Below are 18344 nucleotides of genomic sequence, written 5' to 3' on the forward strand. Positions count from 1 at the left end.
TTCTTCTTTCTTTCTTTCTTTTCTTTTTTTTTTTTTTTTACCTTGACCGGCACTTCTAATTATTTTAGAGGCAAGAGGGAAGATAGGAAATCAAAAGATCTGGTTCAAAACACAGCTCTCTCTTCCTCCTCCTGGGGTGAGCTTGTCTCCTGTGAGATAATAAGCATGAAGTGGATGGCAGGCTGCACACACTCCCCAGACAATGGCCAGGGACAAAAAGGAAGCAGCTAACACACAGAAGGCTGGCAACCTGCTGTCAGCAAAGGGTTAAAGCCTGTAGCATCCTCCAGCTCCCTGTCTGCCTTTCCATAAAGAATACAAAGCTCAGTGGGGCAGGGAGGAAACTCCCACCGGGTCCCTATTAAAACAGATCAAGTCACACATGTCGATATCCCCATTTCATAGATGCTGTAATTTGTCTGACAGGAGTGAATCCTGCTGATCCAAGTCAGGGCAAGGGAGAAAAAAAGGTCCGCTAGAGAGGAAGACCCACAGAGAGCACGGTGGTTTTCTGTATCTGGCCTTTATAAGAAAGCTTCAGGTCTACCTGATCAGCAGTGCTTTGAAAACAGGGTGTGCCCCAAGCAGACCACATGTACACACGGTGTGTGTGTGTACACACACACACACACAGACAGCACACACACGCGCACACGCACACACACAGTGTATTGTTTTGATCTGTGAAACGTTAAAAAAAAGCACAATAAAGCTTTTCCTCTCCCAGTGGAACACGAGATCAAACCCCACTCTCCCTCTGGTAATCCTGATAGATGCAGTGCCTGTGTTCTAACAAAATTCAGGGCCGCTGGTACAGGGCCTTTCTTTCACTCTTGTTCTTCTTTTGTGTCTTTCTTTTTTTCTTGCTCTCTCTCCCTGTCTTTCCTGCTCTCTCTGTGTCTCTGTCCCTTGCCAAAGGCATTGAAAAGAGATGAGAACCACTCCACCGAGCGTGGGGAGGTTACTAATCCACTGGCCCTGCTTTGCTGGAAAGCAGGTTTTGAACAAGGCCCCTGGCACAAATGAGATGAGTTTAGTGATAACAGTTTAATTCTTAATAGGGCACGCAGCATGCTCTGTGGACATGAAATATACAGTGTGGGGGAAATGGAGTCCTTTTTGGAACTGGTTTTTCCTCTTGGTTAATGAGGGTCAGGGGAAAACGAAGAGGCACAAATAAGGAGACCCTGCTGGACAGGGGCCAGGGCCACCTCTGCTGTCCCGCAGGGCAGCTGGAATCATGGGAGGTTGAGAGGATGTTAGGAGCAGAGCAGGTCCTCTGAGATCTACCCGCCTCCCCACAGGGGGAAAGTGACTTGCCCAAAGAGGCAGCAGAAGCCCAGGGCTGCCGCCTGGCTTCTTGAGAGGTCTCCTGGGCCCAGCCCCAGTCACCACCAGATGAGCTAATGCCTCATTCTCTCAACCAGTGAGGATGTAACTGTAACTGGTAAATGAGCGTGTTAAAAGGCTATTCTAAGAGGGAGGAAAGGATGCAAACTGGTTTATCTCAGAGCTTCCACAAACCCACGGTGGAGTTTATTTTGCTTGGGTTTGTTTCCTCATTTTCCAAGTTGAGTTGTTACAACGAATAAATTTTCTTACGGTGTGAGATGTGATGTAGAGAAGCAATCATTTTAAATGGAGATACTGGACAAAAGTAGCTGCTTATACTGAGGAGAATCCTTTCTGTTACGTGTAATGGTTACACTTCCTTTTGGAGAGGGTGGTGGAGACAGAGGAAAGCAAAGAAGAGGACACGAACCAGCAAAACTAAATTTCACAAAACAGTAACGCCTTAACTTAAAGTTCTAGTAACTCAACAGGTGAACAGCTTTGCCTGCTCTCTCCTCCTCTCTCTCATTCATTCATTGAGCTTCTTAGGAATCCGCCACAAACTGCTTTTATTCCTCATAAGAGAATAAGTTCGGCAGAGGCTTAGACCCCATGAACCCTGCATTTCACTGTAGCACCTGCAGAGTAACTACTGGTCCAGTCCCAAGCACCTCCTCGGCCAGGAGGTGCAGGCAGCACAAAGCCCACGACTGACCTCAGCACCTCACTCACCTTCCTATCCGCCTTGCTGTTCTGGTCAGCAAGACAGATCTAAGCATAAGTTGGTGGGGATGGTCCTATTTTTCAGATAAAAAGAGATAACAAAGGCTCCTTGAATGCAGATATAATGCTAGGAGCCTCAGCATCATGTGGCCATGAGGAAAAGGCCAAAAACATCTCAAACATGTTGGTCCTTACTGCTGAGCCACCGAACAATGTCAGAGGCTACCTCTCTGTGGTTTTTGTAGAACCAATGGGAAAAAGCAGTCCTTAACTGTTTCAGACACTGCTAGTCAAGCCCTGTTACTTGCAGCTGAAAGGACTCCTAAGAGGTACAAAGCCCAAGACTACTGATTGGATCCTTTTCTTTTTCTCCCTTCACCTCTGGTCTCTATGGAGGAAGTGCCCTCTTTTTGCTAATAAAAATACTTCTCTGCTCTTAACCCTGTCCCTTAAGATCTCCTCTGGGACCTGGTTCAATTAACAATCCCATATTCCCTCTCTAATAATTCCTATTGCTCATGCTCAACTTTCTCCAATCTTAAAAATTTTTTCATTTGACACCCTATTTTGGGGAAAATAGCTCTGAGTTTGGAATATATGTTTATTTAAAGAAATGCGATTTTAACCCTAACCACTCATTCGTTCATTTTTTCATGTGGCAACAATGTACTGAGCACACGGAGCATGCAGGGCACCATATCAGACAGTGCGGACTCGATGACATGCAAAAATAGGTAAGACCTTGCGCTCGTGTAGCTTAGAGTCGTCAGATCATCCCACCATAAATGCAGAATTTGAGCTGCAGACCACAGTGAAGCACATGGTGCCTCTGGGTGGCCACAGCAGCCCTATCAGCTGTTAGAGCCAAATGGTCCCTCAGCTGTGGACGAGAGTGCGGTCTTCAGGTCAGACTCTGAATCCTCCACGTGGTAGCTAAGTGACGCTGAGAAGACTCTGAGCCCAGTGTCCTCGCCTGCCAAATGGGTTGATGCCTGTACCTCCCTCCCTGCATTGTCTCTAGGATGATATGATGACGCCAGTGACAGCTCAGCACAGTGCCTAGTACAGAGACTGTGCTTGCTAAAGGTTAGCAATAATTATTACGGCATCACCTCTCAGCAGACTCAGATTAATGGAACAGGGCAAATGTGAAGAGGGTATACAGAAGGCGTTTCATTCAGGTCTTTGTCTTTTCCTTTCTGGAGAAGTCCCTCCATTATATACTTTCTGGTAAAATAAAACTTTCTAACAGAACACATAGCTCTTTTGCCTTCACCTAGTCTCTGATCAGGACACTGATATTCCTGGTAGACACAGCCCAGTCGACCACCATCTACGCCAGTCGGGGACACATGTTAGTGTCTGATGGCACCGAAGCAGAACGATGCTTTTCACATGTTTCTCCTAAAAAAGCCACATACCTTGTGGGGCATATTTTTCATGGGCTAGGGAGGACAATCCTAAACCTGAGAACCCTAAAACATCCTAAGTTGTATCAACCGAGAAAACTCTAGACTCTTCAGGAACCGTAGTGAGCCAGACCCTTTGCTATGGGATTCTGGTTCAAGTGAGGGAATTCTTATCTCAGCAGTAAATGTGCTTGGGCGGAAAACCCATCAAGTTTGGGGTCCAAAAAGGTTTTAGCCTGTTTATTTTTACTCTCCGGGCAAAATCTAACATGTCTATATACATCCAAGATTCCTGGTGGCCCCCTAACTCCACCCTTGCTCTTCCTGGCCACCCACTACCTGCCCCATCATCATCCAAGGCAGATGGACAAGCCCCTTCCCAACTACAGGCGACTGATCTCACATGGAATTTTCCTCATGTCACTGACCTAGAGCCGGGAAAATAGAAAGATGGGGGGAAGGGTCTCGTATTAACCCCCCGGCCAGTGTAGCCGGCCGGCTAACTGTGCCTCGTCCAGCACTCATGTTTCTTTATTTCTAGAGAGCCACACGGGCTGCCTGGAAAGGCCCAGGCAGATGACCTGCAATGACTAAGCTGTGAGTTCAGCCAGTGTCCAGTCTGGAAGGCAGTGTACAATGCACATGATCCAGAGCTGGGTGGCTGGGGGTGCTGATGCAGGTTGGCCCTGCAGCCGGCTGGCCTCTGGGTTCCTGCCAGGCTGCGGCTGCCAAGGGAAGTGAATGTGCTCAGCACGAGAGTGCCAGCTGGCCGGGCTTTCTCCCCAGGGAGGAGGCTGTAAGCACAGATTACCAGTGACTTTGTTCAGTTCTGCCGTCATGCTCCCCAGGGAGAGGCACATCACAGCCCAGCATCAATACTAACAGGCCCTGATGTGCAGACCCCGGCTCAGAAGGCCAGCACTGTGGGGTGAGCGGCGGAGAGGTGGACAAAGGCCACACCTTCCAAGCCAACAACTGGCTCAGAACCTGAAAAGGAAGTGCTCTCTACAGCATATTCCAATCCCCGCCTTGCAGCACAAAGGAATAATTTCATCCCTTCCCCACTCTTTGCTGCCCACACCAAAAAGCAACCTCTGCTTAACCCCATCACGAGAGCCCCTAGAGTCCACTAAATTACAAAAGAGAAACTAAAACTTTCTTTTGCTTCATTTCAAGGGCCTGTGACCGTGAGCCGCCAAAGCCAAGGAGTTGTCATGGAGACAGTGATGCTGGCATAGCTGATGTTGGTCTCTGCTTTTGTAAAAAAAAAAAAAAAAAAGTAATTTAAATTTTTATGTATAAGACTAGTTCATTAGACTGAGAAATTAAATTGATAATTTCTTATTTTCTTGTCCCAGAGGGGTTTTTGAGGAGAGCTGTAGACAAGTCCTGTAAAAGTTTGTGGGATTTTGGCTTTAAAACATCCACTGGCCAGGGAGGGTGTGCCAGCCTACCCGGCCAGTCACATCTTTGACTTGAAACTGGTCTGTCTGCAGACCTGAAGGTGGCTCCGTCTCTAGCTTCACTTCCCTGTTCCCGAATCCGGCCGGCCACCCACTACTCCAGCCTTCATCTCAGGTGTGGTGGAGCTGATTTAGAGCTGGGGCGAAGAGCCTTGGAGGAGTTTTGGTCACATGTAGGCACCATCTGAACACTAACCTAAACCAGTGTGCATCTGGATATGAGTGCATGTTTGTGGAACCGCAGGCAGGGGCCCAAAGTAGCTCAGCTTCACCACAAAGGTGATCAACTGGTCACGTTGCCCTGACTGGAGCACTCCAAGGAGCCCAGGAGACCACTCCCCCACTCGTCTCCCTGCTATATGTCTGGAATTTCACTTTGTTCCCTTCCTTTTCCATTCCCCTTCTGTTTGGGGGCCTGCTGGTGCCCCCCACCTCCCGACTGACATCCAGGGACCTCAACTCTCTGGGTTCAGCAAAGAAGTCCCTCTCGGCTGTCCTCATCTCCATCCCTGGGGTTAACACTGTCACAATGGGACTTACCGAGGCCATCTACCCTCGGCAACCCTCGCCTGGGCTCTCCTGTGGCTTGCTTCTGAAGTCTCCAGCCTGGGAGGGGGAGACTTAATGAGTTCTCACCAGGGTCAATCCCTAACAAAATACACCAAACAATACCGTCCTCATCTCCTTTCATAATATGTAGGCAAGCTGTCATCAGAATCTACTGTGACACTCCCTAAAATCTAATATTACTTGCAAAAGAGCATTCTATATTCTCAGTGGAAATGTCTCTACAGCCTTGATTTCAATGGTTCAATCAGGAAAGGGATGACGCACTTTTGAGGCAAAAAAAAAAAAAGTACACATACATACACACACATACATACATATATATGTGCATGTATGCCTCTCCAAGCTCTTTTCCTCTTGCTATTCTGGGGCTCGTCTTTAATGAGCAGCTCCAAATGACAGCTTTAATCACTGCCTCTGGCCACTGAAAGAGGCCGCTAATGATAGGAAAGAACATAGGGCCATTTGCATCAATCAGCTCCAGTCTAAATCACTTTTTATGATAATGCACCCAAGCGAAGAAGAAAGTCTCTGATGTCGCCTGCATGATGATGTACCACCGTGCTGTCTCCCCAGCTCAAACCTCCACATAAATCTCTTAAAGAGGCATGCACCCCACCCCGGATTGCTCAGCACTGCCCTCATTTTCTACACCATTAATGATCCACCACTAGGGCAGAATCATGAGGGGATAAGCAATCTGTTCCTTTGGTTCTCAGTCTTGGGGATATACTCTCTGTTAAAAAAAATACATATATATATATATATATACACACACACACACACACATATATTTCTTGCTTCATATATATATACATATATATGAAGAAAACTTCATATATATATGTATATATATATATATATACACATATATATATATGAAGAAAGAAACCTCGATACCCTTAGAAGAGATCTGTTTATGACATCATTCATTTTGCTTGTTTATTAATCTCTCAAACAAAAATAAAGATGGAGATGTTGCCAAGTTTTACACTTGCTGGTTCTCGAAATGGAAGGCCATGTCGTACGCTGACGAGAACAATGGGTAGAGAGCTCTGAAGTCTGTGCTGCCCCAGGTCCATCTGCCCTTGGGACTATCTGTCAGATCCCAGGGCCTCAGCTTCCCCGACTTGAAGGGCAATACTAGATCATCTCCAAAATTCACAACCGGTAGTAGAACACTCTGACTCTAAGATAGTTCAAACAGGTGATTTCTACATCTAGAATCCCATTCTGCTGGGGGAAAAGGCTCCTCTTCCTGGACCAGCGGCGTGAGCAACCACAGCTCAAGATGTCGGATATGCAGCAAGCAGCTCTCTCCACAGGTGCTCCCTATAGTACAGAAGTCTGGAAATGCCTTCCAACATTTTACATCAACTAAAAAAATAACCTTTTACACGATGGTACAGTCAATTCTGATGCTGAGATGGTTCCAACACAGAAATTTTCTAATTATGTATCCTATGTAGAATTAAGAAGCCTTTGGTACTTCCCCCATTCCCCGCAAACTACAAAAGTCTATGAGCAGCTAATAACCTGAGGTCATCTGTCCCCCTGGTACAGTAAGCAGCAGACATTTTGTGCTAATTTTAAGTGTAACAAACAATATACACACATACGCATATGCACATACATATACATACTCCAGAGAGTTCCCAATTTATTATCTGTGTATTTGAAGAAATGCTGAGAGAGAGCCCACGTGTAAGGCTCCTTTCGTGGAAAATGTTACTGCTCTAATGAATGCGACTCTCAGTGCATCACGTAAGTCTGCTTTGGTCTGACTGCCCACGTGACGAGACTAATTAGTAATGCTTTATTTTATCATGCACAAGGCTGTGAGTGGCATTTAGGTAAAGCCCACCAGAGCCCATTCTAGTGAGTGAGTATGAGACTTTCTTTTCTCTGTGCTTCTAGTACCTTGCCTCACTCTACAGTGAAGGGCGGGTATTTACCCATTGTGAATGTGTAATTGCAACAAAAAGGCAATATAAGAAATGACTTCCAAATGTTAGAAACTTAAGTAGGTGAATGATAGCTCCTTTTAGAGCCATTTCCCCACCGGGTCAGTTAGGGTTGGGTTTAGCTACAAGTGACAGACAACCTGAAATAAAAAATAATAAAAAGAATAAAAAAGAATAAAAAATAAAATAAAAAATAGAAGTCACTTAAACAAGAGTTCTCTCTCTCAAAGTCAAAGTCTCAAGGTAGGCAGTCTAGGTCTGGTATGGCACTCTGTAATGTCAGACACAAGGGGTCTTTCTAGATACACTGCTGTTTCTGCCTTTACTGCCTCCCATTCCCCAAGCCATGTCATGGGCCAGGACAATGGCTGCAGCCTGGCCTTATGTTCACGTTTAGATGGGCTTGTCCCCGGCCTTTAAGGGTATGCTTAAATGGGCATTCTGCAATGCCCATTACCAGAGTGTAGTTATACAGCAGTGCCCTGCTTTAGGGGAGGCTACAAAATGTAGTTTTTATTCATTTAGTTGGGCCATTTCCCCAACTAAAAATCAGTCATCCTATTAGTGAGGAAGACCGGGGAGAACAGATATTTGAAGTCAACTAACATTTTTTGCCACATCCGCTTTCCCACTAAGCGGATACCAGGAAACTAATTCTCATCACCGGGACCCATACCAGAAGTCCCCAGTCGCACAAACAACCTGGGATATGGGGGCAGGGAAGCTCTGAAATACATCTTCCTTTCATCAGGGTATCCCATCTGGAGATGCATCATGATGACTTAATTATCCTAAGGGGGTCCCTCTGAAAAAGTTATTCGAAAAGAAACTGGAAAAATCGAGTGTGTTCTTCTAGAAAAGGGTCAGAGAACCATTTCCACTATGGGAAGCAGCATTTTAAAACCTTCTAGACAAAACAACAGGACACTAGTTTTTGTCTGTCAAATTGTCAAAGAATAACCAACAAAAAAGAAAGTGCTCAGCGCCGGGGTCAGGGTCAGGCACCCTCGTACCCCTGCCGGGGCTGCAAGTGTTTGCACTCGAGTCTTCACAGAAAGTCATGGTAAGTAGCTATTTGTAAAAATAAAATCTTCTAATTTCTTAGCATAACACACTGGCCACCAATATTTCACATGTGGAATTTCTTCCAGGAAGTGACTAAGTTTTAACTTTAAGTGAACGCAGGTAGCAGCACATCTCCTACAAATTTACTTCTACAACGCGTAAGCAGCTTTCCTGATACTTCTATTTTTTTATAAGTAGAAGTATCTAATAAAGGAATTCTCGATCTGTTAGCTCTGTTAAAAGAATAATGATATACAACCACACATAAATTTAAACATATGGGCAATGCCAAGTGTCAAGTTCGTCTCCATCCCACTGGCATGGTAGTGCATTACACACTGCACCGGGCATCACCAGACTGCAGTATAGGCCCGGAGGAGACAGCATGGGGACTGCACACCACCAGGGAAGTCTGGTAACCATGCTCATAGGTAGAAATCACCCAATGTTCACCTTCCAAAGTTCTCCAGGTGCTTTCATTTACATCATCTCTATCTGGAGTTGTCATGTGTCTTGTCTAGACTTGACTTTTCTAATACCTGGCACTTAAGTGGCCTTTATCTTCCATATCATACACCTCCACTAGTTTAGTTCTATCTATGGGTTTTCTGTCAATAGATTTTGTCCAAAGGCTTCAACTGACCTCCGACACAGAGATACACATATTTTAAAAACAGCATTCCCATCAGCATTGAAGAGTTGATGACTACACTCCATGGTCATTTTACATGTGGCCAGCTCCATGCAGCTGCTAAGGGCACTCCAATCCCAGTAACCCCTCTCTGCCTCCCAGCAGATTACTGCTGAGAGCAGTACTCCCTTGCTCTAAAAAGTAGGCCAACTGCAGACGGGCCCCTGGACCTAGCCAAGAATGACAAGTATACACGTATAAGTATGTGAATGACAAGTTGCCCAACAAAGACTGTTAAAGTAACTGAAGATTTTTTGAAAAGCTTACGTACATTGCCTCGCATAACGTAAGCTTTGTAAGGCTGTGTCCTTTTCCTTCACCGCTATTATCTTCAGTTCCTAACATGCTGCCCGCATGTAGAAGGTGCTCATAAATGTTGTTGCCTGAATGTATGAATGAAGCTTCAAAACTAAGAACCAAGTATGTCATAAACATAATTATTTAGAGGTTGCAAAAATAATTGTTAAGAATCATAGATGATTGGAGTGGCCGGGACTCTCTTAAATCCAGTTAATCCTGTTGGTTTCAAGTAGAACCCCTCATAGCTATGAGATCTGGACGAGACTCACTTTTAAAGATCTGGAGGTGGTATAATTAATTACCTCTTTTGATAATCTTATCCAGTGCCCATAAGCTTGTATGAGAAAGCTGACCTCAGACAAACTTTAATCTTCCACTATTTACTAGAAATACTCCAGAAATTGTATACAAAGTAGATTTCAGGGAGTGTTTTTATGTTTACAGAAAAGAAAAAAGGAAGGAAGGAAGGAAGGAAGGAAAAAGAAGGGAGGAATATGAAAAGGAAGGAAGGAAGGAAGGAAGGAAGGAAGGAAGGAAGGAAGGAAGGAAGGAAAGAAGAGAGGGAGGGAGGGAGAGAAGAAGAAAAAAAGGAAAGGGAAAGGAAGAATAAACTACAGCTCATAGTACACAGCGCCAGGAGTGCCTGGAAATAAACATGACTGACTACAATGCTCGTGTTGTTAGACACCTTTTCCATGTAACACCTCTAGTCTAGTACCTGTTGGCTTACTCAGCTTGTGAGCATCAATACCATACCATTCTAGTTCTCAGGTCATTATTTCAATCCCTCTCATTTAGCAATAGGTGGTTAACCAATGTTGAAAACCAAGACCAAGCAGCGACTTCCCAGTATTTCCCAGGGATGTAAAATTGAGCACAGTGTAAGGGCAAATGCTGTTTTATGCCATTTTAAAGTGGATATGTCACTGTCTGTAAGTTTAGCCTTAGTGAAAAATGGAAAATGTTATGCTAAATTCTTCACATACTTTGAAAATGAAGATTCATAGAGCAGGAGGAGTCCTTAGCAGACATCATCTGGACCATTTGCCTGCTCAAAAGAACTACCCAAAGAAAAGATTACAACTACACGAGGTGGGAGGTCCCTCCGCATCCCAGTCACGAGTACACGTCCAGTGACACTGGCACTTGGCTCTCATTCCACCCCGGCCAGGGGGAGATATAAAACTGGACCGAGCAACATTCACAAAAGTTTTTTTTTCTGGGCACGTATGAAAAGGTCAGTGATAAATGTCATTCTGCGAAGAGGAATGTACCATTTAAAATGACCATCAAAAGGAACAAAACTTCCCCACGAGGTTCAGCCATTCCTTTTTTCAGCCAATAATTACCAAAGGCCTTGTTGAGTTTTACAAAACACACCTTGCAGCATCTTGCGGTAAGTTCCTAATGTATGCCAGGCACATTTTAAGCCACTGTCCAAGAGGCTCAGGTTCCAACCTGGACAAAATAACCTCGCCGAGCTTTAGTGCCATCATACAGGCATACCTTGCTTCACTGCACTTCGCAGATGTTGCTTTTTCATCAATAGTGGGGCAAGATTTTCCACCAGCAAAAAGATTACTACTCCCCGAAGGCTCAGATCATGGTTAACATTTTCTAGCAATAAAGTATTTTTTAATTAAGGTATGTACAATGTTTCTTTTAGACATAATGAGATTGCACACTTAATAGACTATAGTATAGTATATATATAACTTTCATATGTACTGGGAAACCAAAAAATTTGTGACTCGCTTTATCGTGATATTCACTTTACAGTGGTGGTCTGGAACTGAACCTACCATCTCTCCAAAGTATGCCTGCATATTCCTATCCCATTGGATTTTTGTGGGCGAATATACCAAAACGCTAAAGCACCTGCCTAGCGGTCCTCGACAAAAATTAGTTATTATTATCTCTGCTTCAGAGACACTGGGGAAGACTGGGTATCATTAAATGCATATTTCTTCATTCAGAGTAGAAAGCAGCCATTTAAACTATTGGCAAAACCATCTCCCTAACAATGAAATGTTTTCTCTCTTGCTCATTCTCTTTTTCTTTTATTGGCAGAAATAACATTTGCAGTCCCCGCCTATGAAACCAGGGCCCTGCATGTGTTGTGTGGGAGGAACTGGTAGAGACTGCTGAAGACACTCTCACCGGGACTGCGGTTTCCTCTCTGAGCGCTGCCCCTCCCGCACTGACTCAGCATTTCTGAGTTGGCGGAGGAGCAGGGCAGAGCACAGCGTGCAGGAGGGGCACACGCGGCAGAGGTGGAGCCTCCACTGGGGCTGTTTTCTAGACCGAAGCACTTCCACTGGTGCTACTGCCTCCGATCAACCTCTTCAAAGGGTGGCTCTGTCCAGAGTTTAATCGATCAAGGTCATCAGCCAAAGGAGACTGGGCCTTTAGCACAAAGACACTGGGAAGAGTGTAGGTGAAGAGGAGGGTTTCGTTGCAAAACTCTTACCCCAGAGAACACTGAGAAACTTGCGGATTGCCTCTCTCCTGCCAGCTTGGGATTTAAAAAAAGGAAAAAACGATAATGGGATAAAATGCCACTTTTGCCCTTCTTTCCACCTCCAATCTGTGCCTATGATTCCAAGGAGTTTTTACATATCCCGTTCTTCGAAATCAAAACAAATGAAGGTAAGTGTGTCGACGTAGTCGACACAGTTATAACTACCTTTAAAGAAACAAGTGGGTAAAAATTCTGATTGACAGAAGAAACGAATGGTTAGAGGCAGAATAATTTGTTTCACAACACAGAGCTTTGTTTTTTCAGAGGCTTCGCTTTTCCTGAGCACGCGCCCCTTGTGAATTTAAACGAGGGCTCAAAGAACGCAAACTTGACTGACGCACGACTGTTTAGGACACATCCTATCTTAGACAAGGCGCATCTGAGAGAACTTGGAGGGGATGGGGAATGAGAGAAAGTCATGATCCTGTGTGTGGGCTATTTAGTACATGTACATTCTGGCTCACTCTTGAATTCTGCAGTGCCAGAGCTTTGTGCTGTTTGTGTTCAAGAAACAGTGACTCAAATACTCTTAATTATTATCCAACCAACCGAAGGCTCCTGGAAAAACTGAGAATTAAAGTACATTTAGAAGATACCCTAATTCCTCAGCCTATCTGCATGCTTTTGAGACATGTTTCTTCAGTGACACTAAGGGTGATCACATAGCATTTGGAACATATTACTATAATGGAACACACACAGTGCCAACAACAAACACACATGAATGCATGGTATCATGAGACCTTGAACCTCCCGGGAGAGTATCCACTTATAGACCAAGAACCAAAACATCCCATCATGAATCCTTAGCAACCTGTAAAATAAAACTCAACAGATAAGGGCATTGGGCCAGGCGTTGATGGACCAGGGGTGAAGTCCTGGTCATGCCATCATCTAATCTTTGACACTAACCAAGTCACGTCTTGGAGCTTGGGTTTCCTCCCCTGAGAGGCTGAGAGGGCACTTCGGTAAGTTAGACAGCAATGCACGAGAGTAAGGTAGCTGTTCTCATCCTTATAGGTGCTGAGACCCTTACTGGATGAGAGCATGACAAAGGTTTTGCTTTGAACACCTCTGTTATAAAATCCTGTCACTCCAATATTCCATATTCCAAGTGTGTTGCAACAGTAAAGAGAAGCTGACTGGAAGCCCCAAGGTCTCACCTTATAGTCTCAGAGACCTTGAGAGAGGTGCCTGTCCTGGGGGATTGGGAGACCTGACACTATCACTGTGAGATCTGCTAATAGGGAATTAGAGACTACTTAGGGACACCTGCAAACTCTTTTCTCACCTGCGATAACACTTACTCACAGAGTATTATAACCGATCTTTACAACCACTGATAAATAAGGGAGGTAAGTAGTCTTTTCCCAGATAAGGAAATAGAAGAATTGCCTCACCTTTCTAGGCTGGTAGGCAGTATGATCTTGAAAGAAGTCCTGGGATTTTGAGGCCCCCCTCTTACAGGGTGGATAACCTATAAAACAGGAGTGGCATGTGGAAGGCTCACTAAGAGCTTCCTGGCTTCCCTTCCTCTCAACAGTGCAGTCTCCAACCTCCATAAAACTTCCCACAACCCGAGCTCACACTCTCTCCTAGCAACCCACATAATGTCTTTCGGTGACAAGAATGACAGCAGGCTGGCCCTTTACAGTGGGCTCTCTTGTCTTTTTCTTTCACTGTTCCACACCTAAGTAGAACTTCCAGTGGGTAAAGCCCATGTCCTGGGCTTTCTTTCATAGATCCTAAAGCAACTGCACTAGACACACACTAGACATCCTGAGGGCTTCCTTAAGAAGTAAAAGGCTGCCCCACAAAGGATCTGAACAAACATTTCTCCAAAGTGGACACACCACAAATAGCCCATGAGAACCTGAAAAGATGCTCAATGTCACTGGTTAACAAGAAAATGCAAATGAAAACCACAATGAGATATAACTTCATACCTACTAGGATAGATATAATAAAATGACAAATTACAAATGTTAGAGAGGCTATAGAGAAATTAGAACCCTGATACATGGCTGGTAGAAATGTAAAATAGTACAGCTACTTTGGAAAACAGTCCGGAAGTTCCCCCAAAAAGCTAAACATAGAGTTACCAGAACAACTCAGCAATTCTACTAATAGAATTGAAAAAATAGGTCCGCATAAAAGCTTATGCATGAATGTTCATCGTAGCATTATTCAGAAGAGTAAAAAAGTAGAAACAACTCAAATATTCATCAACTGATAAATAAAACATGGCATATCCATACAATGCAACATTATTTATCTATTTAAAAAGATGAATTACTGATACATGCTACGACATGGAGGAACCTCAAAAAACACTACCCTAAGCGAAAGAAAAGAGACACAAAGGGTCACATATTGTATGGTTCTATTTCTATGAAATGTCCAGTACAGACAAATCCACAGAGAGAAAAAGTAGAATAGTGGTTGTCAGATTTGGCTGTAAAAAGTGACTGATAATGGGCATAGGGTTTATTTTGGAGGTGATGAAAATGTTCTAGGATTAGTGGAGATGGTTGCACAACCTTGTGAATACACTAAAAACTAGTGACTTGTATACTTTAAAACGGTGAATGTTATTATATATAGAATGTGAATCATATCTCAATAAAGCTGTTATTAAACAATAAAACAAACGACCAAAAAAAACCACTGCCTTAGAGCAGTGGTTCTCAGTCAGATTTGAACTGTCACCTGGAGAACTTGTTTAAACATGAGGTTCTGGGAGCCACTCCTACAGCTTTTATTTCAGCAGGTCTGGGGCGGGCTCAGGAACGTGCGCCTCTACCAGGACCCTGTGCTGAAGGTACTGCTGGTCTAGAGCCATGACCTACAGCAGTGCTTCTCCCAACTCGAGTGAAGGACGTGTTGCCCAGCTGTTAGGAATACTGTCAGCAGGCCTTATGAAGGCCTGACCACCACTGCCCAACATGAGGCCAGTCTAGCTCCGGGGCACCTCACGTGGTTAGTCCAGCCTGTCCCAGGGCCTGTATTACAGGCTGACTTCTCCCTCTGTGTACCTTCCTCCTCCCTGCCACAGGTGCTGATCCTAAGGGCACTCCTGAATAAATATTCTGCTTGCTAAACTCTATCACAGAGTCTGCATCACGAGAGAACCAAACCAGTCACAAAGCAAACAAATCGTCTGGAGATCTTGGTAAAATACAGATTCTAATTCAAAAAATCAGGGGACAGATCTGAGGTTCAGCACTGCTAACAAGATCCTAGGTAATGCTGATATTGGTGATCCACGGTCCACACTTTGAGTAGCGAGGGCCTCCTTGACCTTGAAGTACTCTTCTGAGTTCATGATGGGAAGACTTCTATGAGCCATCATGAGGCCAAGTGTAAATCGAGATAGATGTTGAATTTTATAGGTCACAGAAGGGCACCAACACTACCCTGTCCTTGAGATCCAGGCCAAGAAACTGGGTTATAGGTGAGTATGTTTCAACAAGGCCTTTCAGGCACTTCTAAGTAGCTAATCCCCTTGGACAGGGGCCAAGACCAACTTGAGTGTTATTTTCTTCAATGCTCTATTGTTACAGTATGGCTTCAGGGTGTTACTTGGGCAGAAGTGAGTAATCTGCATTGTGCAACCAGCAAACAGGTGGTGACTGACACCCACTACCTCTTCAAGGTACCCGAGACTGAGTGGGAAGGAAGATGAAGAAAGGTAGAGACAAAGATTGTGACTGCTAACTCTCCCAGTGCTTTGCCCTCTGACAGTGTATTCTAGGAGCCTACAGGCCAGTTTGCTTCTTGTGTCCAAGCTGCATCATTTGATTAAGAGTTTGGAATGTTTTTGACTTGAATCTGTTCCTAATTTGCCGGGAGCCCCATAACCTCTCAGTTTTTCTGTCTTTTCAGGATGATTTTACATAAGTACATGGGTGTCAGTCTCAGAGCAGATAAAAAAAAAAGGGGGGGGGGAATTTGGAACCCAATCTTAAAGATGTTCTCACAGAAGGAAATTTTCATGCCAGTGGGCACCAAATACCCACTGGTCAGAAAGAGAATCCTGGGGTAGTTCTGAGAGGATGGCCATCCTTGACTCTTTCTTAGGAAATTTTCATGCCAGTGGGCACCAAACACCCACTGGTCAGAAAGAGAATCCTGGGGTAGCAGTTCTGAGAGGATGGCCATCCTTGACTCTTTCTTACACTGTCTGGCTAGTCTAACCATGAACGGGCAGGTGTGTGAAGGATCTGTGAATGTTTAGGGAAAGGGGACAAGATGAAGTTGTCATCTTTCATAATTGTCTTTTGAAAAATTATGAAACTTGGCGATTTGTCATTTTTGAATGTTACCAGTGTCACATTTCCACCCACGTGTGTGTTTAAGAATTGGCCTGTTGTATAATTTCATGAAAAATAAAAGGCACTGCTTGTGCCTTGAGCAGAACACCAAAAAAAGGAGCAGCGAACCAATAAGGCAAGCCTGCATTAAGAAGCCACAGTTCTGGAAGGATACAGGGCAGGTGTTTTCAACAGTTTTGTTAGATTTTCATAGCAGTGATGACAAAACAGGGCTGGGGACAAAAGAAAAGCCAGAGCAGGTAAGTCCTTAAAATTCTGAATAGTAACACTGGCATAACCTCAAGTCACCTCCCTGCTGTCCCCAGGTACCTACCTGCAAAGCACCTGGAAGGGCTGAGGCCGAGAGGCACACATACAGCAAACTCCCTCCATATCTGCTTTCTCTGATTAACGACGGGGAATCATGAATAAGTTTCCAAAGTGCTCTGCCATCTTTAAAACCCATGAAATATTAAAGATGCACTGCTTCATCCCTGCCACTTGCTGTCCCTTCTGGAGTAAAATGCAACTTTAATGGCGCTCCCTGAGCCCACTTTTTGATTTGGAAATTCTCCATAGGAGATAGTCCCTGCTCGTCCCATTGAAAAATCTAGACCTTGTGTGAGCCAGACAAAGGAGTCAAGATACAAATAAATGTTGTTATTTGAAGTGCTCATTATTTACCAGTATACTTGAAACCTAGTGATTTCCAAATCTGCTGGAGCTTCTTACAGAAATAAACACACGAATCCCAATGCGGGGTTAAAAGGATTCCCAGGAACCTACACCAAAAATATAAGAAAATTATCCTCTGAGAAGGGATTTCTCTCCAGTTTCACTGCTTCCCACAAGGGGAACAATTTCACGGGAACATAATAGTACAGGAAACAATACACCACCAAAGAGGAAAATAACATCTTTATAATTACAGATTAGTCCTCCAACAAATTCCACACCTACACACTCGCTCTGCTTGGAGGCTGCATAACTTCAATGACTCTCTCTCAGCCGCTTCAGCTATCAACATTTACAGCATTTACAACATTTACAGCTCAATCATGAGATTTCTGATACAGAAACCCCAGACGGCAAAACACTCTCAAATGACCCACTCATTTCATTCTTGGGGAAATGAGGGAAGGGCAGTTACAGAAAGGACCGATCAGGGCTGATCCCACTGCAGGGGGGCACCAAGCTTGGCTGTTTTTGGTACAGCCAGATGCCAGCATCCGAAATTACCTAACAATCTGTAAACACTTTAGATTTGTATCAGGCCGGAATTAGCATCTAAAAGAAAGTCCTTCTTGGCCCAAGCTGGCACATCCCTTTATCAGGAATTCATCTAAGTTCACATTACTTGAGCAAGGCACCCACATTTATTTCCACCCACTGGTTACTTATCATTAAATGGATTTCTTAACCATTGCACTGGTTAATTCCAACCCCATGGCTCCCCCAAGAAATAAGAAGTGCATTATAATTATATAAACTCTTAATTAAACTGAAGAATTCAGTGTTGCTATTATCCGTCAGTAATTCCACTCAATTAGGACAATGGACTTCCATTTATTTCTGAACTCCTAATTGCTACTCATTTTCCTCGTTAGTAATTGCCAATCCTATCAGACAATGTGCTTAAAGAAAATTCTGCCATGAGATTATATTTCGGCGCATCAGAGGAAAGGTGGAATCTGAGCGCCCTTACTTGGTCAGGAGTTGGGTCCTCTGCTCCAAGCCCAGGCGACTCCAGGCTGGGGATTTCAAAAGCTGGCGCTCCCGGGGTCGGTTACCGGTGCTGCGATCCAGTGGAGACTTACCCACAGAGGAAAAGGCGTATCCAGGCAGCCAGAGAAATCCCAAAGCCAAAGCCCAGTAGAAGACGACGCAAAAACAAAACCGCCGACGCGGTCTCCGGATTTCCAGAAGTTCAGAGGCTCCGGGAAAGGCGCGTCTGAGGTTTGCGGGCAGGCGGCAGGGGCGGCGTTTGCCGCATCCC

General features: G+C 44.5%; 1 protein-coding gene across 1 annotated transcript in view; it reads right to left on the reverse strand.

The window, feature by feature from the left end:
- Positions 1-18338, reverse strand: part of AUTS2 (AUTS2, activator of transcription and developmental regulator) — a 193857-nt gene extending 175519 nt beyond the window's left edge. Inside the window, exon 1 of the mRNA XM_015594582.1 lies at positions 18166-18338. The gene's annotated coding sequence lies outside the window, so the exon portion shown is untranslated. The remainder of the gene's footprint in view (positions 1-18165) is intronic.
- Positions 18339-18344: the final 6 nt, after the last annotated feature.

The sequence above is a fragment of the Pteropus alecto genome, unplaced genomic scaffold, assembly GCF_000325575.1.
Source record: "Pteropus alecto unplaced genomic scaffold, ASM32557v1 scaffold68, whole genome shotgun sequence".
Lineage (NCBI taxonomy): Eukaryota > Metazoa > Chordata > Mammalia > Chiroptera > Pteropodidae > Pteropus > Pteropus alecto.